At 34.7% G+C, this 26,284-nt stretch overlaps 1 protein-coding gene across 1 annotated transcript in view; it reads left to right on the top strand.

Moving 5' to 3' along the window:
- Positions 1 to 26,284, top strand: part of GPC5 (glypican 5) — a 398,962-nt gene that overhangs the window by 311,262 nt on the left and 61,416 nt on the right. The window lies entirely within an intron of this gene.

Genomic DNA, 26,284 nt, shown 5'->3' on the forward strand with positions numbered 1-26,284 from the left:
GCAAACAAGTGAGTGAACTACTTCTGCGAATCAGGGCGTTTTTCTACATCTCTTATTTTTCTTCCCAGTGTAGAAATATAGGAAGAGAAGGTGAGAATAGATGCAATTATCATTAAATTGCATTTCTGCATTTTGTATTTTTTTTCTGCATTTTGCATTTTGCATTGCAAAATTCAATACTAACAGGTAAGAAGTCAAGGTTGGTATAAGTGCCTGAATTTATCTATACTTACTGAATTTGAGAATGCTGCATGTTTTCAGGCTTGGATGAGACCCCAGGTCCTTCTTGACTTGATAGTGAAGAGGCAATTTAAAAATGTGGCTGTAGAGAAGCTGTAGTGTATGGTTGCCTAATTCTGTTTGAACAGCAGAAAAAAATGAGACTGAGCATTCTTAACAAGACAGTTTGGAATCAGCCTCTGATCTTCTTGAATGAATACTTAGTCTATACATTTTCAAGTCCTACTAGAGACTCTCCAGATGGGATTTTGAGACATCTCCAAAAGAGTTTGGACACTTACTTCCTGAGAGTGCCCTTGAAGATTTTACTTTGAAAAAGAAGATAGGGATCAAATATTTAAAACTAGATGTTCTTTGGAATGCTGAGTATATTATATCTATTTGATAATGATACTCTATGGTATTGAAAGACTGTAAAATAGTCTTAGAATATGACTAGAGCTATTAAGAAAGTGTTAAATTACAAAAGAACTGCAAGAACAGTATATTTCATTTCAGCCTCTTCTACTGCATTAGAATTTTCTTTATATTGATATATTTAGTGTAATCTTTTCAAAATGTCAAAATTATAATTAGCCTTCATATTCTCTTTATACTACATGTCTTATAAATTTCCAGAATTATAAGCTATGTATTAGGCATAGTGAAGCTTGCATGTAATGGTGTTTCATTTGAACATTTTCTAAGAAATAGAACAAAAATATGAATCCATACTGTTCAATATTTTGACTTTTGTATAAATCTTGAGTTACTATTACCTTCCAGCTGTTGTGATTTTGTGGATTTATGCTGGCATATATTTATTATTTGGAATTCACCTTAAAATTGTCTTGGATGTATACCAGAAAGAGTCCTACTTTGTTCTGGGATATCAGATGTGGACTGTCCAAGAGAACTGTTAAAACATTCCATTTAGTAAGAATTTTGTTACAATATAGACCAAGAATTTTTTTTTTTTTCAGAAATCACTGAAGTGTATGTTTAAGATAAATTAAACAGCTGCTTGAAACATTCTTCTTTTGCATCACTCAGTCCTACTCATATGAGTAGGACCTTGGGAATTTAAAGTTAAATTGAAAGTGAAAAAAAGTAAAATAAATATATTTTAGTAAGCAGACAAAATTACCTTCTCAAGATTTATGATTTTATGTGACAAATTAGAATTAAAAAATATAATCAGAATTTAAGCTGATATTTTTAATGTATGTTCTATATTTATGCAATTTATATATAATTTTATGTAATTTTCTTAGCTTCAGGTGACTGTTATCAACTTCAAGCTAAGTCAGACTCTAAACTCCTTGTTTTTAAACTGCAAAGTTAGTTCACTCTGGTGATATTGCTTAGTACTCTTTGAAAAGTATGTCTGAACTTCAGATAAAACACAGGTTGATCACAGTGTGTTGGATCCTCAGCATTAGCTTCTCTATGGAGACATACAGATAGTATTATTTTTCCTTATCAAGAAAACTTTTTGCATATTTTACTTCTGGACAACTTTGCTTTCTCTCATAACCAGCCAGGAAAGAAAGGAGGATTTCTACCTATTTTTACTATAATAGAGTCTGAAGGTCCTAGGCAAAGCCCAGGTTTTTTTTTTCTTACCTACTGCAGACATTTTCACCAAGGAGATGATCCAGTTAGCAACAAATTAATGATCTTAATAAGCTTTTTCAGTGCACTGCTCTATATAAAAGTAAAATTTAAAGAGACACCTGCCTTCTTTTTTTTATGCAATGTCATTACGTTTTGAACACAGGTATGATACTCAGACTTGGAAGGAACAGAGAGGAAGGGAGGGGATCTATTTCTGCCGACATAAAATTATACCAATTTTATGTGTGAAGCAAAAGATTAATTATTTCCACACTCAGTGCTAGAGATGTAAGAATTGATTTCATTTAGTGCTGGAGACTGACAAAAGTGTGGTGATAACTTTTAGGTTTCAGGAGGCCAATGAAGAGATTTGATATTTGTGAGTCAGAAGTGATAGCCCTAGCATTACACTAGTGTTTAAATATATTTTGGAAAAAATCTGGTTTTCATACCAGTTAATCACTACATTACATTCAATGTTTCAAAGTGCTACAATTGTGCTGACTGGTTTGCTCTTTCATAAGTACTTTTAAAATACAGTAAATTGGTTATTTGAAAATAGTTATTTGAAAAAATGGTACTAGAAAGGATAGTGTACTTTAAATGCATAAAATAAACAGCAGTATAAAGTCTTGACACTTCATTTGCTAGTTTTATTCTACTCTAACCCAGGAGCTCCCACAGGACTCTTTCATGCGTCACAATGAATTACCTTTTCAAAAACTCCTGCAGAATGCAGCAGTAATAACAACAAATACTTATCAGCTATGTATTGATTTGAATCTGTTTTCATATAGCTCTGTGAGGATGGGCTAACCCTGGTATCACTCCTCTGAGGTTCTCAATGCCATCTATCAAAATTCTCATAAGATTTTTAGCAAGATCACCAATTTTCAAAGTGCTCTATCACTGGTTTGTCTTTCTTTGCTAATTTTAAATTGCCACACAGGTGTTTCTTTACTACAGACAGAGATCTCCTAGTTCAGGGCTCAAATATGTAGAAATATTAAGGGTGTGCTTGTGATTAAGGTATATAGAGATGAACCTTTCTTGATTTTTATCTCATCTGATATTCATCCTGTCTGAAGACAGAAGTCTCCAAAATGCTTTATTTCTCAAACTACTTAATCTGTAGATTATAATTTTCTTCTTCAGAATATGCAATAGAGATAAAACAGCTTGGAATATGCTTTATGTTGTGATCTCCATATAAATAAATCAGTCTGTGTCTCTAATCTGACATTATACTGCATTCTCAAGTCTCAAACATCCTTCCTCCTCTTTCTGCTCCTTCATCCACTTCAGTATAGTTGTTTTTTTCACTTTTAAATCTGATTCTGATGGCATATTCTGTGACCAAAACTACTTGAAGCTGGTAATAAAATCTCCATTATGATGTTTGCCATCTGTTATATTGTTTTAAACTCTCATCTGCATTCCGTGCTACCTCAGTAAAGACAGGCATCCCTTATGTCTGAGTAGGATTTCAGGTTTTACTTACACACAAGAGTATTCTTCCTAATCTCCAAATGTTAATGTGAGGTGTTTTTATTCAGGTGTCTTTTGAAGGGCTACATGACTTCACTGTTTATAGTTCACTCAGTTCAGAACATCTTAATTCTATGAAAAACAAATAAGAAAAATAAAAGTTCTTTCTGTGAACACCAACCTTGATCTAAATATGGCACTAACTTCTAATATTTGCATTTATACTAAGATTTTATGCTGTATTTGTGGGATGGATATGATTAAACATCTCTTGTTTAGCTAGAAGAACTGGAATTTAATTATGGTACTTGATATATTTCAATAGAATTGAATGTAGACTTCTTTTTAGTCTTACAAATCTATCCAGAAACAGTCTGTGTGTATTCCCTATTCGAAAATTCCATCTACAGCTGGTGGTTTGTCTTTGAGACATGTCTTTGAGACTCCTCCTTATGGAGGAGGTATGGGAAATGAGGGAACTCACAGAACAATCCACCCCATTTTGAAATAGGGAATATAGCCTTGCTCTGTCGTAGGGCAAAAACTTTCACACAGGAGGTGTTTTTACCCTCCACCTTTCTTAAGAGTACCATTCAGAATTAATTTTATAGTCCACATTAGGAAACTTGATGTATTATTCACTGTCAGGTCTATTTGAGCAAGGACTGTATCTGTACTTGGCTTTCTGGACCTGTGTACTTGCTTCTATGCTTTTTGGCTTAAAATTAGGTGAAACAAGGAAATGATATATTACTTTTCCATTCAGTATGTAACTTCTTGACTGAAACAACTTAAAAGTGTCTACATATCTGGAAGACCAATCACAAGAAATTGGGTTTTTTCCCCCTTTCTCTAGGAAACAGCTTGGAGGGTGTCCATGTTGGTGAAAAGTTAGAAGGAAATGCATGAATCCATGGACAGAAGTAAGCTTTCCTCCCTGCCCTCAGTGTTCTACAGGCTGATAAATTACTCTTTTATTATTCCATTACCATATAAAGTGTCTATCTCCACCAGGATACCAACTTTATTATGAAGTATAGCAAATTAGTCTAAAGGTAGTTCAGATGACACACAACCTGGATGATACATTGCCCACACAATACCATATATGGTATTTCTCTGATTATTCCAAAAAAGAGCTCTTGAAGAGCTGTAGCCTTCACCAGAGAATCCAGATCAGAAAAGGACATACTGGAGTTTATCCTCTGTGACCAATTTTGGGAGGCATTAAGCAGTAGGCAGGAGAGTTTTTTTTGGGAGTTGCTAAAAACTGAGAAGTAGTAAGTGAGAATTTGTTTAACAGGCAGTGCTGTACTCTAGCACTTTTGTAAGAGTGGCACGGGCTACTCTTCATTCTACTGCTGGGGAAATAAGAAAGCATTTAGAACATTCTTTATCCAGATAAATAGCTGTGACATCTATTATCTTTATTCATTTTCCTCAAGAAATATAAAAAAATGAATGAGAAAGCAATAAACATTAGTATTTTGCTGGAAGTTTGTTTCTTTACTGGTAGTTGTGACTGAAAATATTTGTACATTGGTTCAGTGAAATAATACCTGTAATAAAAGGCTCCAAATTTCTGATAACTTCAGAATTAGTGGTAATATTATAAAGTAATTACCAGCAAAACATAACCTCATATTATTAATGCAGGTCATTTGTAATAATTGCACTGCTCTGATGTGCTGTTTCAGACCAGTGAGGGTGTTCATTAAATGCTATATGATAGCTTAAAACCTTTAAAGAGCAATTGTGCTTCTTTGTTTTTGTTTTGGTAGTCTCTGTCATAAAAATCTTCATATGGATTGTAACATGTTAATACCGGACAATACTGTTACAAAATATGAATTTTTGTATTATCTGACTTTATTTCTGCCTCTTTGTGAATTCCCTCAGCAAATTTTATGTAACCCTTCCCCTTATTTGTTTTTGAAATGATTCAACCTGATGGTACAGCTTCAATACATTACTCAGGTTAAATTCATCACTCGAGCTCAAATATTAACTCATGATAAAACGTCTTGTTAAGAGAGAGCGCCAATACTCTTTTAATAGGAAACAACTAAAAATTGAAATGTTGTCATTTGTTTTTTTCCAGTGTATAATATGAATATGCAGGTCACACCTTTTTGCATAATAATATTCGAGAAAGTTGTCTGGTAACTTTTCTCAGTTTTTGCATGGCATTTCAAATGGAATTACTTTGTTTCTTCTCTCACTGCTTGTATTGAGTCTGGCTGAGATGGAGCTCATTGGTAGCTGGAAAGGTGTTGATAAAGCATCAGAGTTTTGGCTACTGCTTAGCAGTGCTGGCACAGGACCAGCACTGTCTCTCAACTTTCTTCCTCCCATCTGTAGGCTGAGGCTGGGCAAGATCTTGGGAGGGGACACAACCAGGACAGCTGACCCAAACTGATCAAAGGGATATTCCACACCATATGGTGTTGGCTCAGATAAAAAACCTAAGAAAAAAAGAAAGGAGGATGGGGCATTTGATATTTACAACATTTGCCTTCTGGAGTAACCACTACGTGTGCTGAAGCCCTACTTATCAGGAAGTGGCTGGACATTGCTTGCTGATGGGAAGTAGGGAATAAAGTCTTTGGTTTTTTTTCCTTTGCGTGTATGTGCACTACATTTCACTTTTGCTTTATTAAACTGCCTTATCTCAATGTATGAATTATTTTCCCTCTTATTTTCTCTTCCCTGTCCAGCTGAGAAGTGGGAGTGAGCAGGTTGGTGGGCACCTGGAGTCCAGCCAGGGTCAACCCACCACAATGCTTTATGTCATTATGCATTCAGCAACTTTACCTGTCCAAACTTCATTGTGAAGGTCTATGCTTAGGAATCCACAAGTCTTCTTTTTCTTTTTTTTTTTTTTTGGTGGAAATCATCGGAACTTGTATATCACTGTGGCTTTGTTTATGCTTCAATATTTATATCATTATGTATTTCTGTGCCAACACTTGATCATGCATACAGAAGAATCTTTGAACATCATATATGTTGACAATATGTATCTGCTTGCTGAAAGTAAATAGTAATTTCTTGAAAGGTAATTTTTTCATTGAAATGTACTAATTACATAAATTTTTCTCTTCAAAAGATTTTAAGTTCCACAAAACACAAGGAAATGAGAGAGGAGAGCTCAGATTATGACAGTCTTTCTGTGAGAAGGAAGGGTGAGATGCCCTTACCTTCCCAATCAGTAATAGCCTATGAGAATATTATTGAAGTTTTATGTGATACCATCAAAGTTGTGTTATTTACTAATCCAATGCCCTCAAATGAGCCAGTGGAATATTGGTCAAGGTTAATCCTTCAAAAAGCATCACACTGTCCCAAGTACGTTGTCTCCCACTTTTACCTATTTACCTACCTTTACCTATTGTAAATCTGTCTCTCTCTGGACCAAAGACTGTTTAGTTATTTGGATAGAACAGGAAAAACTAGAGGGAGATAATAATCAGGCTAAGTCTCTAGAGCTGTGGTTAAAGATTTACAGCTGGCATGTGTAATAAAACCAGAATAAGCACTTCACTAGTGTCTGACTTTAGGTCTTTGTTTTCCTCAAAAAAAGTTGAAAAGGTTTTTGTTTCATCCCATTAACAGACAAGAACTTTGAAAATTTTACCAAGGAAATAGCTCTTAAAAAAGAGAAGTGTACCTTTATGTATTTGTTTCTTACACAAGACACTAAAAATCCTTATCTACTCTATATTAGGTTGGGTACTATTTACTTTTGCATGTGCACCTGATATATGCAAAATCAAGTTAAAATACACTTCTAGTTTATGCAAAGTATGGCTAATTGGAAAATAATAAGGCTAATATGTTAGATTTGAAATTAGTTCTGATTGAGTTCTTTCTGAAGTCCATAGGCATCATTTTACCAACTTCATATGAGTTTGTATTTCCCAGAGAGACCACATAATTACTTTAGTAGGAGTTACAAAGTTTTAATTATATTTTTAAGTTAATTACGTTATAATAATACCACTATTCTGAAGTTACTTCACTAATTCTGAAGTTATCAGAAATTTGGAGCCTTTTACTGCATTGTTTTTACGGTATTATTTCATTGAACCAATGCCAACTAATATTTCTAATAATTTCTGATTATTCTTTGGATATAATTCAATAAATTTTTTTTTTCAATTTTATGTGTTGTTTGAAATGTGTTTCCTGATACTGCATTGAGGATACGAAGAGAAATTTTTTTTATAACTCTTGATCACTGGGTTCAAACCACCTTTACTGTTCTATCATATACTTCCATGAATTCAGTGGACGAGAATTTTTATTGTTTTCCTTTATACAAAATAAAAGTGAGCAAGAGTTTTCCCACAAAAATATGTTCCTTTCAAGCAGTTTTGTTTTAAATCAATCCCTTTCTCTAAGTAGTGATGTCTAATCCTCACAGACCTGGGAGTTTTTGCTTCAAATAAGCATCCAAAAGTCAAGGTATATTTAGTGACCTTCTAAATAGTCACTTTCATCTCTAGTTGCCCTCATGTGTGAATTTATTATGTCTAGGAGATCTTTCTTTAACTCATAATTTTGAATTTTTCTTTTTAAGTCTCTTCATATTTTTTGTGTTTTTTTTTTTTTTTTTCCAAGTGGGTGGGTTTTTTGTTTGGTTGGTTTTGGTTTTTGTGGGTTTTTGTTTGTTTGTTTGTTTGTTTTTGGAGGACAGATATAGCCTACTGTATGTTTCCTTTTTTTTCCCCTTAGAATGTAATCTTACTTTAATAACAATAGGTACAGAGATGGGATTTTTCTTCATGAATTAAAAAATTTGGACTTCTTTTATAGTCACTGTAAGAAATATGTATCACTGAAAATGAGTTAACACATGAGGACGCAATTCATTAGGCTTACATTAAACTCATCTGTTAGGATGAGAAGAATTGTGTCCTACAATCCTTATTTCTCTCAGCTGATTGTAAAAGGACTCAAGATTCAGTACCTCAAGTATGGGTATCTAAAGTTAGTTAGGCAGCTCCTTCCCGAAGGAGCTCTTTTGCTTTCACTCTGGTTTTGATTTAATTATGCTTATTTTTAGATAAGGGTTAAATATTTTCAATGTACTTTACAATCTTATTGTCAATATCACTAATGATTTGTTACAATAAAAAATAGAGGGGGCACTTGCAAATACAGCAAATAAGATCTATAAAATGCAATTCATGTTGTCTGAAAGGCCTAGTTTGCTAGGAGAAGAAATCACTCCTGTTTTCCATCAACTGAGATGAAGAAAATGGTGAGTGAAGCAAAAAAAATGTGGGAATGGCTGTAAATCTCATGGTGTCTTTTGTTATTAGACTGTCTTGGTATCTGTTTTACCTACTTCTTTTAGGTTTTGAACACAAAAGTAAATGTAAAACTACAACAAAGCAAAACTTTCATGGCCATTACATTACAAAGGAATTATTTCACTGAATTAAAAAGGAACTGTAAAACACTTTTCAAATCTACTTATGAAAGAATGTTCTCCTTTTGCAAAGATGTGAATCATATCAGACTGTTATCTTTCTATCTATTTCTTAAATAGATAGTAACCATCACACTTTTGTTTACTCAAAGGTAATTTATAATGAAAGGTAGCTCTAGGGCCGCTCATGTGTCTCCAGTCTTTATTACATTCTTTAAAAAAAGTCTAAGTCTATGTGATCCTGAGAATTCCCTTTGCAACGTATGTAGAGACCTAGTTTAATATTTATGTCTTCAACTGTTAGTGATTAAAACTCTAATGCCTTGACTAATCTGCTTCTCAGTAATTCATGCCGAGACCATTTTTAAACTTTTAAATAAAAGATAATCAATTAATTTTTGTTTGTTACAGAAACTTAGCACTATCTTTTTTTCCCGAGAAATAATATGTATGTGAGATACAAGCCTATGCAGGATCCAGTTGTTAAAATCTGCAAAACATGTGTGAATATATATATATTAAAATGTAAATCATCAAAAGTTTCCTAAAGAATAGTGAACCTATTCTAAAATACTCAGTTATGATCTGTATTCTCTAAAATATTGTTCTGCAAGGTACCAAGTGACTTTCCCTTTTCTTTTGTTCTTTTAAAGGGAAGTGGTTAGGCATCTGTATAATTCCAATCTGGCCTATGATTGTGATGCCTCATTTCTAGAATTAGTCTGGTAATAGGCAAAAATACTGGTTTTAACTTTCTAGAATGAAATACCTGTAAAAGATAGTTCAGACACCTAATTGTATGGGTGGGACTCAGTTGCCTAGACATACTGTTTTTTTAGCAGATTATTTCAGGAGTCTGTTTCTATATGTGCTCACTAGTTTATTTTGTCTGTATGAACTCTGTTTCCAGTCACTCCAGCAGGAGCCAGCTCACATTAAACCTTGTACTCTACATACCTACATTTAGATAAGTTAAACTGGAGATAAATTCCACTCGTCGTGTTTTCAAAGGTTGTCTAACTAGAACAACCCTGCCAGATGTTGGCCAGTAGCAGTGAGATTAGATGTACTAAACATGAGTCATTTTTCTTACTTAGAGCCCCATTAAGCAGACACTGCTCAAGGCCAGTAGACATGCTTAAGGAAGGGAAAATCTCCTGCCTTTGTGATTTACCCAGTTGCAGAAACAGAGGGTTATGCCACAGCTCAACAGACACAGACTTCATCAAAGCATCCTTTGTGGAACCATGTAGTCACCAGCACTTTTTTATGTCAAATCCATTAGGTCTCTGAAACATGGATCTTTTCTCCCATTTGGCTTTCTTTCTCAAGTTTGTGCTACATCCAGTCATCCCCAGGTAACTGCTTTTACAGCAAAAGCTGAAGTTAAGGGCCTCCTGAGTGCCTGTTACAGACGTATGATTTGGGCTTGTTATGAACATAGATTAGATGGAAAGATATGTCAGATTTCTAGAAAGGACATGGATCCCTTGTTTTTATTTTATTATCAGTAATGCCCTAAGCATTATGGACACAAGTCAATCAATGCCACTTTAATTCAGGGCCAAAATGTCTGTGTGACCCAACCTGGAGAAACAAAAATGTAACCTTCACAACAGTGACAGAATGAAATAAAATGTCCAAGAATAAGAAATTAGTGCCAAAGAGACGATTTTTTTTGAGGAAGTTGTCTGATACAGATGTCTGAATGAGAACAAGTCTGAATAGAGAATGATGTATGAGAGATAAGAAGAAATGTCCTTGTACACTACCTTTATTGTGTCTGTTTCTTTTTTTAATTTTTTCCCCCCATGTCTATAGTCTTAAATAGAAATGCTCATATATGTAAGTCTCCATCTCCAAGGCCAAAGAGTGGATCCTGTGATCAGTGTTGGGATGTGAAAAACACAGTTTGTGGCTCTTACACAGTTGATAGTGATACAGAAAGTAAAATACTCTTAAGAGTATGGATTAAAACAGTGACATTTGGAAAATATGTCAGTAGTTAGACGGAGTGGAGATAGCTGGCTGTTAAAAAACACTATTTCTGAAATACCAGGAAGCAAAATCAGAATATGACAATTGTTCTTAAAGGAAGAAGCTACATATGAGCTAAATAGCTGCAAGATAATCACTTAGTACATATTGTATTGTTGCCTTTCATAGATAAATGCAGTCATTAGCAAAAAAAACCCACACCAAAAACAGGGACTATTAATTAAGGAAAAGGCTTCCTAATAAAATTGTTCAGCAAAAGCTGCTTATAGACAAAAATACTAATCATACATTGTGACATGCAGAAGACCTTGAAATTTATTAAAACTTTGTGAAGGGTTGACTAGTTAAAAGTACACATCAGGGATTTAATATTTAATAAACTAAACATGCATACTCATATATTTAAATGAAGATCATAAGACCCTTGAATACATTCACAATTTACAATGTGCTTGTCTCTGGTAGTTTCAAGACTTAGACACATAAGACAGTTAGACAGACCTTAAATACAAGGAAGTTAAGAGTACTGACTATCATTTGCAAATTGATTTAGCTGAGAAGGTGGCCTCTGCTGCCCACTTTGCCTGTCCTCTGAAGCTGTATCTCCTCTAGCTGCTATAGTTGAACCACAAATGGCAGTGGACCTTCACCATAACTGTTTAACAGAGACCAACTCTTCAAGGCAAACTGAATGGCCTTCTGCCATATATTAATATAGATGTGCTGGCCAGATAGCCACTCAGATGTTCTCTTACTCCCCATCCTCAACAAACGTTAAAAAAAATACAATAAGACAAAAAAATTTCTTGTGTCAAGAATAAACAACAGGAAGGTCACTTGCCAATTAACATCACAAGCACTTGAACATCACTCAACTTGAAGAAAATTATTTTCTTGCCAAATAAAATGGAGTCAGACAGTAAAAAACCACTTCACACACCTCTTTTCACTCTATTTCACTGCTTCATTCCCAGCTCCTTTACTTCCTTCTGCCACCAAGTGGTGCAGGGGTGACAAGGAGCGGGGATTACAGCCAGTTCATAACAGTTCCTTTCCACTGCTCCTTCCTTCTCACATTTTCTTTCCTGCTCCAGTGTGGGTCCTCTCCAAAGGCTGCAACTTCCTTCAGGAAACATTCACCTCCTCCAGCATGTAGTCCTCTACAGGCTGCAGCATGGTTATGAGCTCCTCTCCAGGGTCTGCAGGGCAATTTCTGCTCTGGTGCCTGGAGCACCTCTTCCCTCTCTTTCGTCTCTCACCTTGGTGTTTTCTATCACATTTTTTTTTTCGCCTCCTTCCTTACAGTGCCAGGCAGCATTTTGCCCTTTCCTAAATATGTTTTCAGAGGCACCACCGTCCTGACTAATGGGGCTCATCCATGCCCTGTGGTGGATCCACTGGATGTCACTGAATCTACCTGAGTCCAGCACAAGGCATCAAACTCTCTCCTCACAGAGGCAACCCCCACAGCCCCCACTGCCAGCACAAGTGTAGGACCCCAGGCTCGCCCCACAAGCTCAGGGAAAAATGCGATGGTTTCAGGAGGTCAAAATAACACACTTTTACTGGCATACTTTGGAAAATAAGGGAACTTGGCAAAAATTTAAAACAAATATTAAATCAACATAAGGCATTTTAGAAAGCATTGATTAGCAAATTTTAACCCATCCAGGTTTAAGTTACCTAAATATCAAAAAAAGGACGTTAGGAGAAGGAGAAGAAGTAAAGGAAGAGAGAGAGAGAGAATTACAGCTACCGCCTTCAGTTCAGCACAGAACCAACTACCACAGATCCAGGGACAACAGGGCCGTGTTGTTGATTTTACTTTATCTGGACTCCTGTGGCTGCTCCGCCCCCAGGTGGGGCTTTCGGTCTTCCAGCCATTCTGGGCTGGTTTAGGGGCTCCAGGGGGTGCGGTGTGGGGCAATGCTCCCTGTGTGCCAGGGACTGACAGCTGCACTGAAGGCTCTCATGGAGATGGGGCTGTTGCGGGAGGTAGAGCATCATTCCACCTTGGCAGAACCTGATCTGTCCCCTCCCACACACACAGAGTTGTTTCAAGCCAGTAATAACTTTCAATTTTTAGTCTCTCACAGCTGGGGCACATAAACCCAGTGCAATAGCACATCAGGCACTGGTGTGTCAGATTCCACGGGGGACTCATCTCTCTTTATCAAGGGGGAATCACTTTTGGAAGTGATGTCAAGAGGACAGGCTGAGGAAACAGCCAGCTCATTTTATTCACTTGCTGTTTAATCCAGCTCTGGTCATGAACCAGCTGAGAGTCTCCTCATGTACACACACTGCAGAAGGTTTGGCCTGCCAGATGGCAAAATCTGTTACTCTTTCTACATGTCTGTCTGCAGTAATTTAACAGGTGTTTGCTTGTAGATCTGCTTATATACAGTCAGGACTTCAGCTCCTTCCATTTCTGTGCCAAGTATTTTGATGAATTCAGGGTTAGATCCTTTGAGACAGTCACCAACTACCAAAATCCCAGTAGCTTCACCTTGTGAAAAATGGTCCAGTGATCAATACCTGTATTAACAGAAAATGAAAAATTCCATAGACACTAGAAATAAATGGGAACTTCTCATGGGCTTTGCTCAGCAACAATGTCCCTTTAAGGCTCTTGTCAGTGGACTGAGAAAGTTGCTGCTTCTGCTTCTCTAAATTAGCTTCTTATGTGAATGCACTGAGCAAGATGTGTGATGCATAATGACATAGAATATATCATTGAAAAGGAAAATATAATATATAATTAAAGAGATTATGATTAAAAATTTTGAGCTCAGTAATATTTTTATGAAGTTATAAAGTAGTTTTCTACTAAAATTTCAAATTTAATATTCAGTTCATTAGCAACTTTCATTGTCCCCAAATCCATAAACATTAATTTATTTTCCTATGCAGCAATTTCTAAGAAATGCAAGTTATAAACTGTAAAAGAAAGTGTTTAGATATGAATTCACAGAGAATAATCAGATTTCATTCCTCCTCTAGTTAATCCTATCTATTGCCTTTTTTTTTGTCTTTTTTATTGCTCCTCCCTTTTTCTAATTAACTATCATTTGTCATCTTATATCAACTGACATAATTATAGGTCATTATGTAGGATACTAACAGCTCTACAAGCAGTTGCCTTACACATAAACTCTCATGTCCAAATGGCCACTTACCAAAGAAGTGGATTTTAATTTCTCACCATTCATTGCTGTTTCAATTGCTCTAAACAGGATAATTGAAGAACAGCAGGTGCTTTTTATTTCAGTTCTTTAATCTTGTTTCTTAACTTACCCTTTTAATAGCAATGTTCTTTCATGGAAAGAAGGCAATTAATTCTTCTCTATGCCAGAAGATGCCACTGTAGCACTCACTTACAAACAGTGAAGACTGATGACAGGGGAGAAGAGTATGAATATTATCAGATACAGCATCTGATTGATTGCTCTTGTGAAGGTATTACTGTGAGTATCCTAAAAGGACAGGGTCTTCATTTGGTAAGAGAATGAGATTCTGCAATATTTTTTAGTTTTTCAAAAAATAAATAAAAGCATGTACATATTGGGAATTAAAAGAAACAGTTATTTTATGTTATGATTTCATTAACTGCAACCCTTTTCCAGTGTTTGTCACCTTGGATATTTATGTGCTAGAGCAGTGTACCAAACATTAATATATGTTTTTTTCTCCAAAGGATTTTTCTAGAAAGAATTTCCTGCTGTTTAATATACTGTATAAATCACTTTGAAAAAATAGTCTTCTTAGGTTGCTATTTCATTTTCTTCTACATCCAGTTAATAGCAGAGAGGTTTGAGATCATCTATCTATTGCAGTGTCATGGTTTTTTTTTTTTTTTTTTTTTTAATTCTTGCAGTCCATCACTAGCTTTAGAAACTAGGTTTTTCCCCAGGCAGTAAAGAAACAGGGCAGCCAAAAAATATTTCCCCAAAAGGTCTTCCTAAAAGGATGCTTTATTTTATTTTATTTTATTTTAAGAACAATTTGAGCATTTTAACCTCTCAACACCTATGCTACTTGCTGGTGACAAGGGAGAAGAGAGAGGAAGTTTACTGTGCACCCCATGATGGTCAAAAAGGACGAAATTGATAATCTATAAAAAATTACAATAGGAGGAAGCACTTTAAAAACCCTTCCTTTTAACAAGCTCTCAATTAATTAATTGTTTGTCCTCAGAGGTGGAATGGTGCCTACATAAAAAAGCAAGCAAATATATTCAGAGGGTGTGCACGTATGATTTTCAGTGGGACACCAATCCACTGTCAAATGTGAATATCATGAAATGTTCAACCAGAATGCATATGTGGAATTTAAGCCATACAGGGTTTTCTGCTGCAAAAGGTGGAAAAATATTATTTACAAGCACTATACAATGCAAATTCTATGCCATGTATTGTCAATATTTTTTTCTCAGTTAATATTTAAAGAGTTCATGTCTTGAGGTCAAGCAGGTTTGTCAGCTAATGTTTAGAGTTTATGGTGTTTCTATGTGATTAGAAGCAGGCCCAATTTAACTCTGTAGGGGGTTGGAGGAAAGCAAGAGGAAGGTTTTTTTCAGTCAGTTATTTCACTATTTTGTTTCTCTCCTTTGACCACATTCTAATATTTTTATGTCCATCTTATATTCTGGAGCCCAAAACTGCACACAGTACTTGAGGTGAGGCTGCACCCATGCTAAGTACAGTGGGACAGTCACTTCTTTCGACCAGTTACCTACACCGTGCTTAATGTACCCCAGGATGCAGTTTGCCCTTTTGGCTGCCAGGGCACATTACAGACTTGTAGTGACTTTACTGTCAATCAAAATTCCCAGATTCTTTCTTCAGGACTTTTCTCCAGTCTCTTTTTCCTGAATCTATACATCCATTCAGGAATACATCATCCCAGGTGCAGAATGTGACTTTTGTCCTAGTTAGATTTCATATAGTAGGTCACTGCCCAGCAGTTTATTCTACCATGACCTCTCTGAAAGACTTCTTTACCCTCGAGGAAATCAATGGCTCCTAATTTCATAATCAGAAAACTTAATTAGTGTGCACTCAATTCCTGTGTCCAGGTCATTGCTAAAAACATTGAAGAGCAGTGAAATTGAGTCCTAGGGAACACCTTTAGTGACTGACCACCAGACAGGTGTTACCTCATTTACCATAAGTCTTTGAGCCTGACCTGTCAGCCAGTTGTTCACCCATCATGTTGTGTGCATGTCTAGCTGTATGCTGGACATTTTATTCAGCAAAACTCTGTGAGAGATAGCATAAAAAGCATTGCTAAAATCCAAAACACCTATATTCCCTGTCTTCCTGTAGTCCACTGGTCAAAAGTGATGTGTTTCCACATCCAGAACATCTATTCAGCCTGTTCAGTGTGCTTAGTAGCTCCTCAGTTAGTAATACCTTTCCTCTCTTTAGCTGCCACAAAATTTGTCATCAATTCAGAAGTTACTATATGGAATAAAAGCTGGGTCTCTGTGCCATGGTTTTGAAAGGCATGTTGAGCACTGCCAGGTGGTGGGAAAATTGGGGATGCCTTTTACACCACTGAAATTTATGCCTTCTTAGCTATCTTCATGAAATATTAGCTGATTACTCTGTCCTTCCATTCAAATTTCTGAAGGAATATGTAGGAAGGAACCAGAAAGAATATTTTGTCAAGTGACGGAATATTGAACAATTGATTACTCTGGGGCAAAACTACAACTCACATATCAGCCTATTATTATTTTTGATTAAACATTCTTCTACCAAAAGTTTTTACTGAAATTGTCAAATGACTTGAATACAGTTTGCTTCTGCTGCTCCTCCAGTTCAGGTCCTTATCTCTGGCTCTCTGCCACCGTTTCTCTGGTCAGTCCCGGCTGCTGCTCTGTGCCCATGGAGAAAAAGCATCTCCCAGCATACTACAGACGCTTAGTCCAGTCTAAGGACTGTTCCAAGCCTCTGCAATCCCCCCAGCCGCGGCTGGGAGGGGGCCAGAGGCCCCAGGGGGCTTAGGGCCCCTACCTCGTGGCTCTACAACATGGCCACCTCTCCTCAACAATCAAAACTACAACTCTTCTCTTCCGGTCTGGTTGTGATATGTTTACATTTCTGCAGGAGCGCCCATTGGACAGAACTTCAAAACTTCCAGGGGTTTCCACCCCTTGGGGTCTACCACTTCTCTTAGCCTCTGGGGAAAACAAAGTCCAAACCACTACATGTCTGTAATTCAGTACATCTGTCTTAAAAGTGCTCGATCCCTTGGTTCTTTTTCTGGAGTGTTTTATAGTATTTTTCCTCACCATATCCTTTGCTTTCCTACTGTCTTCTCGGACTGTTCTTGGCACAGAATGTTTCAGTTTCACCCATCCATCTGAAGCCAGCTATTAGCTCTCCTTCACTTTGGATAAAATCTCACTGCTGTTGTGTTTTGAACAAGCAGTCCCTCATGCTGCTTTAACAAGGTTTCACTGAATATACATGGCAAAAATTAACAGGTCAAGAATTGGATTTTGAATAGGTTTGAATTTTCTTCTGAGTATTTTAATGCATTTTGTTTCCTTTTATTCCACTTTTATTGTTTTAAGCTGTTAAAATTTCCAAATTTTCTCCACAACTATAAGCAATGCTAAAATATATTAAAGGACATTTTCATGTAACCCCATGACTCATGGAGCTCTGCCTTAACAAGGGTAGTAAATATCCAGAAACTGATAATTTAAGACAGCTGACACAACTTTAGCTGACTTAATCCTTTCAACAGACTTCAGGACCATAGAGGAACATAGTCCTCATAATAACCCCTACCATATCTATTCCTATTCCCAAGTTTATTATTGCAATGAGTGAGAGTAAGGACAATAAAGAAGGAAGGGGATACTACATACTATGGGATTACCATGTTTTCCTATGTGGGCAACAAACCCCATTCCTGAGCCAGTGACCATCTCTAGCTTCAGTAAATATTGGTCTAAAAAGTTAAGTTATATTGATCATACTCATGAATTCAGTGTACTCTCAGACATCTGCTCTCTTCCCTCTTTTAATCTATATAAACAAAATGATAGTTTCTACCAAGAGTTTAAGAGCGAAAGAAATGCCTAATGCATTATTGCTTCTTTTTTCATATTTTCTGAGGCAATGAAGAGTGAAAAAGTAGTCAGAGACTGGAGACTGGATTTTAAAAAATGACCAGATCTTGTATTTTTCTTTTATTAGTAGAGGATTTAGCTGTGAGACATACAGTGTGGAGAATGAACACAGTTAGCTTGTTTGCTCTGAGTTTTGTATAAAAAGCACTCAAATTATTTTTTAGCACATTTAACATAAAATATTGATTTCTCCACTAAATTCCTTCCCACTACCAGGTTCTGATTCTTTAATTATGGGGTCCCATAAAAATATACGTAAATAAACTACTAAAGATTTAATTGAATCAACTGTATTTATTGGAATTATTTTATTCTTTGCATTGAAATTAATATCCTATTTATAGTAGTGGTTTTACAGCATATATACAATAGCATACATTAACAAAGCCCTTTTGGCTTTATGCAGCTTAGATAAACAGAAATAATTGGTATGATGCCTTAAAAGTAAGACAATGCTTGTTTTTCTTGTGTGAACTAGACCCACACTGAACAGGAATGTATTTTTTAAGGGAAGCCAATCAAAGACTAGAAAAAGAGTTGCCTCTTCTGTACTATAAAGTTATGTGAATAATCTAAGACTACATGGTGTCTGATGAAACTACATGAGGAAAATTATTATAAAAATAGATAACAGATATTTCTGTTCTACTAGCTGATTATTAAAAGGAAAGCTTGTTACGATTTTGTCTTCTACAAAGGTTTCTGAATCATGGTTATCACCTCAGGGTTAATAGTGACCTTAAAGCAATGACTAATAGTCTGTCGCATCATATTTGCTTTTCCTTTTTCTCCTCATGGATGAAGTGTGAAACTTTTAATTCTCTGCAATCCAAAGGCAAACAATTGCATCTTAAATCCAAAGTGTGAGAAGCTGTGCTTCTGATGCCCTTTATCCATCTTGGCTACAGATATCAGTAAGACTGAGGCTACTGACGGATCAGACTAGAACTGCATATTTCCTTCCTCCCCTGACCAGAATAAAAGAAGTTATCTGTTGTGTTGGTTTTGGCTGGGATAGAATTATTTTTCTTCATAGTACTTTGTATGGTGCTATGTTTTGGATTTGTGACCAATTCAGTATTGATAACACAGCAATCTATTAGCAATTGCCGAGCAGTGCTTACACAGTGTCAAAACCTTTCTCTGCTTTTCACTGTGCCCTATCAGAACAGGGACTGAGGGTGCACAGACAGTTGGGAGGGGACACAGCCAGGACAGCTGACACCAACTGACTGAAAGGATATCCCATACCCTATGGTGCCATGCTCAGCGATAAAAGCTATGGAGGGGGAAAGAAGGAGAAAATGTGGGGGACATTCAGAGTAATGATGTTTGTCTTCCCAAGTCACTGTTGCACAGTCCTGCTCTCCTGGAGATGGATGGAAACTGCCTGCCCAATGGAAGTGGTGAGTGAGTTCCTTTTTTTGCTTTGTGTGTGCACCTTTTGCTCTGCCTATGAAACTGTCTTTATCTCAATCCATGAGTTTCCTAATTTACCCGTCTGATTCTCTCCATCCTCCCTCTGGGGAGGGGTGAACTAGCACTTGTGTAAGGCTGTTTCTGCTGGCCAGGGTTAGATCACACACCTGTATAAAATTTTATCTATTTACTTCCATAGTGAATATATTGATCTTCACTTCTTTTCCACAGCTAGTTGCAGTATATATGGTCTTTTTGAAAGCTCGAAGACTGATAGGAATGAATGAATGGTTTGTTCTGGGTTGTCATTAAAGAGAACTTTTCAACGGAATTATGTGCTTAGTGCAGTTCTCTTAGTTGACAATAAAATTATACTTATCTGAATTGTATGTATGCTTAAAATAAAAATATTTGAGGCATACTAAGGCCTGCTACCCATCACCTCTTCGCAGGATCTTATAAAGCCCAGTATATAGTTTAACATTCGAACAGAAGACATCCATATGTTTTTAAGCTCTCCCATAGCAGAAAGATGATTAGAGAAAAAAAAAACAGAGTCAGATTAGATCATTAGAAATGAGGATGGGTAAAAATAGATACAACAAAGTACTGGGGCTAACTACTCCCTAATTCCTACTACTAAGTACTAATTTATTTCAGAGAAATACCTGTTCCTGCCAGAGTTTCCTATTCAAAACCAAACCCAACCAAATCCCTCAAATGCAGTGTGGTATGAAATTGTCTAACATACATAATTAAAGAAATACAGTCTTGAATAATATATTTTAGATTTATTTTTATCTTTTCTGAGAAGATCTGTAGAGATTTTCAAATCTTCACTTCCAAAGTGCTAACATTCATTGCCTATAAAATTAAGAGCTGATCTTTCCTTGGTGAATAATTGAAATAAAATGCCTACAAAGGAAAATGCAGAAACAGAAGATGTTAAATTAGCAAGTGGTGGATTTTTTTAACAAATTCAGTGTACATCTTTTCCTTTAGTGACATTTATAAGCCATAATTGAGTTTTAGGAGCTTGACATGTTATCACTTCACATCTGAGTCTCAGCAGGTATTTTTTAGAGTAGGCTGTAAGACCTTTCCAATAATAAGGTACTGTAACTTGTTTTGAACCTAGACTAATTTCAGAAGCATCCTTCCTCTGACACATCATCTTTCATAAGAAGAAATCTTCTAGGTGGATCTGCTACCAATAAGGAATGCTTGCAAAGAAGAGAAATTCTGGCTTTTTAGGAGGAATCTTTGCTTTTTCTAGATAATGCAATAACTTTTCATTATCAGGTCTCTTAGCCTTTTTTATTTATTGTTTTATTTGTTTGGGCTTTTTCTGTCCATTTATATTACACCAAATGTACAACAACTCACTGGTATGAGTGAGACAATGTACTTCAATGTTGTGAAAAACATTCTAGTCAGAATATGCATTATTTCTACTAGCAAATCACTTTATGGATCTCACCATCTTATCTGTATTTCCAATATTGATGTTGGTCCCTTAGAGCCACTTGTGCATGCACACAGGAATACATCCACACTAGAAATTAAATAAATGTACTTCCTTTTCTGTTACCCCTTTGTTTTGTTTCAAGTACAGAAAAACAGTGCCCACCTTGTACTTTCATGGTAGTAGGAGTCATATTTCCTACTTTAAACCTCTGTGAATCATCTAATGCTTCAAAATCTTGCATCACTTATCTCACTCTGCCTTATCCTTAAAAAATAGCTGTCTGTTTCCCAGACTTTTTCTCCTATATCTTCCTTTTTGATAGCCTCCTTTCTTATTATATTCCAGATTATTCTTAAAAAAATAGCCCTTATTCTTAAATCCTATTGAAAGATTTCTCCTGAATCTTTGTTTCCATATGTTTTATCTTGAATTCGTGGTGACTACTCTGCTTTTGGAATTCTGGTATTTTTGTTTTGCTAAAGCATGTCTAGCTAGAGAATCAGAGGAAGGAATTAGAACTAATATTTAAAGGAATAGAACCACTGCTAAAAAACACCCTAACATTCAAATTTATGTGTTTGGATAAATTAAATTATAATTAAATGAAATATAAATATATATTATTCTTATAGAAACGTATGGTGAATGTCAGTAGTAGAATTTTACTTCTGTAATTTCTGAAAAGTGTAAACAGACCATTGTTGTACCTGCTTATACTGCTGAATAGTTAAAATATATGAAGAGCTTCCACAAAATGTATTGAGTATAAAAGAGGCTTTTTCCCTATACCATAACCTTGGATTAATATCTTGAATATTTACCAGATGTCATATTGTATACATATTTTTATGATGGTAAAATCCTCTTATCCATCACCAAACCTGAAGAGTACTAAACAGACCAGTTTGAGAGGTAACAGAAATCTTCCAAATATAAGTAACTGAGTTTATCTTATTTTTGTATATTCCAATATAGCCTTATCCCTACAGAAATTTTTTAATCTATCCATATCGCAGAGAAAGGTCTTCAAATAAGTGAAGTTATTGAAGTCCTGAATTATATCCCAGTGCATACAGTGCCAATAACATATTTTTTCTGAAGTAGTCGAATTCCAGAGAAAAGAGACATATATTTTAACAACTATATCAAGAAGTATAAAGACTTTATTTTTAGAATGAAGCAATTACTTGAACCTGGGTAATCTGAAAGGATTTATGAAATTTGTATGGATATGAAATAACTCAGGATATTTGAAAAGAAACATAATTACTTTTCAAAATTGTAATCGGACATAATAGTCCTATTATACTTTATAACTTGAAGATCATTATATACTCAATCTTTCTTTTCCTTTTTTTTAATTGAGCATAAGATTTGCATCAGAATAAAACTGAAAATCAATCAATTAGTTATTTTAAGTTATAAATTATACAAACAAGTGCACTAAAATCTATAAATAAACATAAATTTAAGTATATAGGTATTTTGTATTTGGCTGTCAGAAACAAAAAATCATAAATGGGGAAATTTTAATATTTTTATTTATAGTTTTTTCTTCTGTTTATAGGTGCTGTGGATTAAATTATAGAAATGTGATGTGACAACCAGTACTCTTCTTTTTTTACAAGACTTTATAATCCAATATTTCATTCTTAAACCTAAAGACAGAGATTAAAAAAATTTTGTAGGCTTTTTGAAGAAATGGTCTTTTTTTTTTTTTGTATTTATTTCCATTTTGCTTGGAGTATAGCATAATGTCTATTAACTACAGGTATTAATAAAAAAGGAAAATCTGTGTAATAGCAGACTTGTAAATATATGAAAAACTGAAGTCAGTGACAAAATTTTGTGTTTTCAATTGTGAAGTTTAGTATAAATTGATTGTTTGTCATTTACAGCCATGCTGATCTGTAGACTTAGTTGACTTGAGGACCCTGATAAGACCTGAATTTTGCAAGCATTAAAAAAACCCAGATTAATTCTGATTTTTCTGAGGTTGCTATGAACTCATATAATTTAAATATGAATGAAATAAAGCATTTGCTATAAAGGATTTTGCAGTCTGAAAGGGAAGATCTTAATTTAATATGCTACATTTAATATCTAAAAGTGTTCAGCTTGTAAAATTCTTTTCTTTCTTTTGATCCTTTAAAAGGGTAAATGAATAGGTTATTCAATCACTGGTACCATAATTGTCTTAGATTCTATTACAGAGAGTTTTCTGTTTACTGCTTAATCTCTCTCAGGACTCTTCTCTAAATCCTTGTCTTTGAACAAACTAGTTACATTTTTTTATTATATTTACAAAGCTCTTACAGCATCATTAACTTGCAAAGACACAAAAATAATGTAAATATATTTGAAAATCTACTTTTCATGTGGAAGAGATATTTCTGAATAAAATAAAAATAAATCCTTCCTAGAACAGAATTTTCTGGCTGTTGAATAGCTTAGTGTTTGTCACTGTATTATAATAGTCTTACTGATGGCTTTTCCAGTTTTTAATTGCTGCCATTTCTACTGATAATGAGTGGGTTGCCTACAACTTGAAATAAGAAAAAGTCAGTTACTGACTAGGTAGATACTCATGTAGACTTATCCAGACGCTGTTTAATGAAACTAATTTTATATATTGTCATTGCCTTGAATCTCTGTCCTGTGGGAGAAGGGAGTGAGACAGAGGCCTAGAAGGTGTTTGGCTGTTGGCTGAGGTCAACCCACCACGTATACATTGACAGATTATTGTACCTATACACAGTGGTTATAAATGTTACACATTTAATATCTAAAATCCATTCCAATGGCATTTTCTTTCTTTTTTTTTTTTTTTTTTTTTTTTTTATCTGCTACTTAGCTTGTAAGGTCATTTGTCCCACAAGGAAAATTCTGACCTGCTTTGCATAAGCATGACACATTCTTATTTCATAGTTTGTTTTTTTTTGTTTTAATAATGAAGCTTGAGATATTAAAGAGTGACTTAAAGTCCTACCTACTTTTACTATGTGTCTTTGGCTACAGGGAAAAGATAATTTTCTTACAGGTTTTATTTGACTTACTAAATAAAAAAAGCCATGTGTTATATCACTGTAGAATTTAGTGCTGCGTAGCCATAGGAGATAGCACAGTAAGTTCCTATGCCCTAATGAATGCCTACAATATAAAGATCTTTTTCCTGTGTTGAACAAATAATGTCCAAAATACTATGCATTGCATTATAAAGAGACCTAGGTTTTTATACTCAGAGAAAATTGATTTTTTTTCATTTATCAACATTTTTATTAATCCTTTCCTCAAATATATAACTGAAATAGAGAGTCCAAATTTTATTATTAGCCAGCTTACGTATAATTAATATTCAGTTCAAGTATAAAAGAAGTACAGATTTTTTAAATTCTTTTCTTGTTCAAACAATGACTATAAGTAATATAAAGTGGGATTTATCTCACTTTAAAAGTCAGTTCCTAAATCTAGAGTAATCTATATTCACTTTTACATTCTATCAAGAAAATTGGATAACTCCAAATAAAGTTTTATTGATCAAACTCTATGTAATTAAGAAAACCTGGATGAATTTTTTTTTGTAACTACTTTTCTATGATGATAAGAGAGAGATTCAGAAAACTGAAGGTTATCTAAATACATTCACATGAAAATCCAACCTCAAGAATAAACCTGATTTTCAAAAAATAGATTAGGCACTTTAAACAAACACTTCTCTCAATTTCTAATTGCCCAAGTTTTTTTCTGCATGGAAACTAGGATTCTTGTAGACTACATCCTCAGAGATAATTATGTGTCTAAATATTATTTACTTTTCAAGAAAGAAATCTAATTTCTTTCTGAAAAGTTTTTATGTGACTTAAGAAGTACTGTATAGCAAAATAATTGAGAACAATGGAAATAATATCTTTTAATTTCTGATAAACCAAAGGAATAAATAAAATTTAAACCTCCAAAAGGGTTTAAATTTTGAGTTTGACTGATAAACAGATTATAGATATGTAACATAGAAATGCATTTTTAGAAAAGACCTGGGATATTTGAACGTCTGAATAGCAATACATATGACTGGGGGTTTTTTTATTGCTTTTGGTTGGTTTGGCACTCTTTTTTTATTAAAGAAGTTGATGTTGGTGAAAACTACTCAGTTGTAAATCACTGTCTACTGCTTCAGTGAAGATGATACAGCTAATAACTTATGCTTTTTGGCCAAAGGAAGTTCTTGTTTTTTTAAAAATAATGACTCTAATATCTTGCATGCAGTGCATCATATAACTATGCACATAATATTTCAGTCTTTCTTTTTTAAAAAACAACTATGTTTGTATTTACTTTACCAAACTGATAGTAGGAATGCTTGCCAAGTTTTCATTACTAACATCTGAGAAGTTCTTTGAGAACTTATTGATTATGTAAATTTCTTAGCAACACTGGAGAGTTAAATCTTTAGTACATTCATGAGGAAAATTCTAAGAACATAAGTAAACTTAAGAAAAAAAATTATTAGTATCTCAAGACTGTTTATGTAGTATAATAACGACTGCATGTCATTTTCTCATACTTTTTGGTATAATTTTTCATTTTTAATTTCACAGTCTAAACATGCATGTGTTCTGTCTGTTCCAGTAAGAACAATTGTTACAAGAACCTAATAAATCAAATTCAGTCTGTTCCATTTTTTATCATGGACAAAGCCAGTCCCTGCTCAGAACTGAAAGTACTCATGTAATTGACTGAAAAAAGAAATTTTTAACTTAAGCAGTCTTTGTTTCTTTGCAAGGATAAACTTGTCATTAATATTACAAATGTTGAGGAATGTTTTACAACCTCTGAGGGACTCCTACAGATTTGACCAGTCAATTATCTGCTGACTATTAACTGGTTGCTCAAAGAAAACATCTGTCTCATACTTAAGAGTTGGGATGCCCAATAGAGACAGTGAAAGGAAACATGCCTTCTGTGAATAACATAAATTAATTGTACTATGAAATAAATAACCTCTTAAAGTGTGTTTGTTTTCCCATGGTATTTAATTTACTTTCATGTAATTTTTTTCACTAAGTTTTTGTCGAATGCAAACCTTAGCCTCTGCTGAAATTACTTTCCTAGTTACATATACATGATGTACTTATAGCATCTCAAAATTTTTTGCATTAAGTTTTGCGAAGCAGCAATATGTTATTTTTCAATTTTGAAATTCCTTTCCTATTGAAATGTCTACTTAAAAGTAAAATCTCAGACAATGCTATGAGATTAGGAGGCAAAGACATTTCTAGATATCAGTTACACTGTAGTCAGATTTCTTTAGCTTTTGCTCTGTAACCAGCAATTGGACTGTTTTGTTTAGAATCGGAGTAGGGGTTTTGAATAAAAGCTTTATTTTTCCTGTATTGGCAAAGGTTTGCTACAGTGTCTTTTTCTGGCTGGATGCAATTTATTCTTTCATAAACCAAATATTTTTCTAAGTCTAAGTCTTGGGACTAAGACTTGT

Source organism: Pseudopipra pipra, chromosome 2 (assembly GCF_036250125.1).
Source record: "Pseudopipra pipra isolate bDixPip1 chromosome 2, bDixPip1.hap1, whole genome shotgun sequence".
Classification (NCBI taxonomy): domain Eukaryota; kingdom Metazoa; phylum Chordata; class Aves; order Passeriformes; family Pipridae; genus Pseudopipra; species Pseudopipra pipra.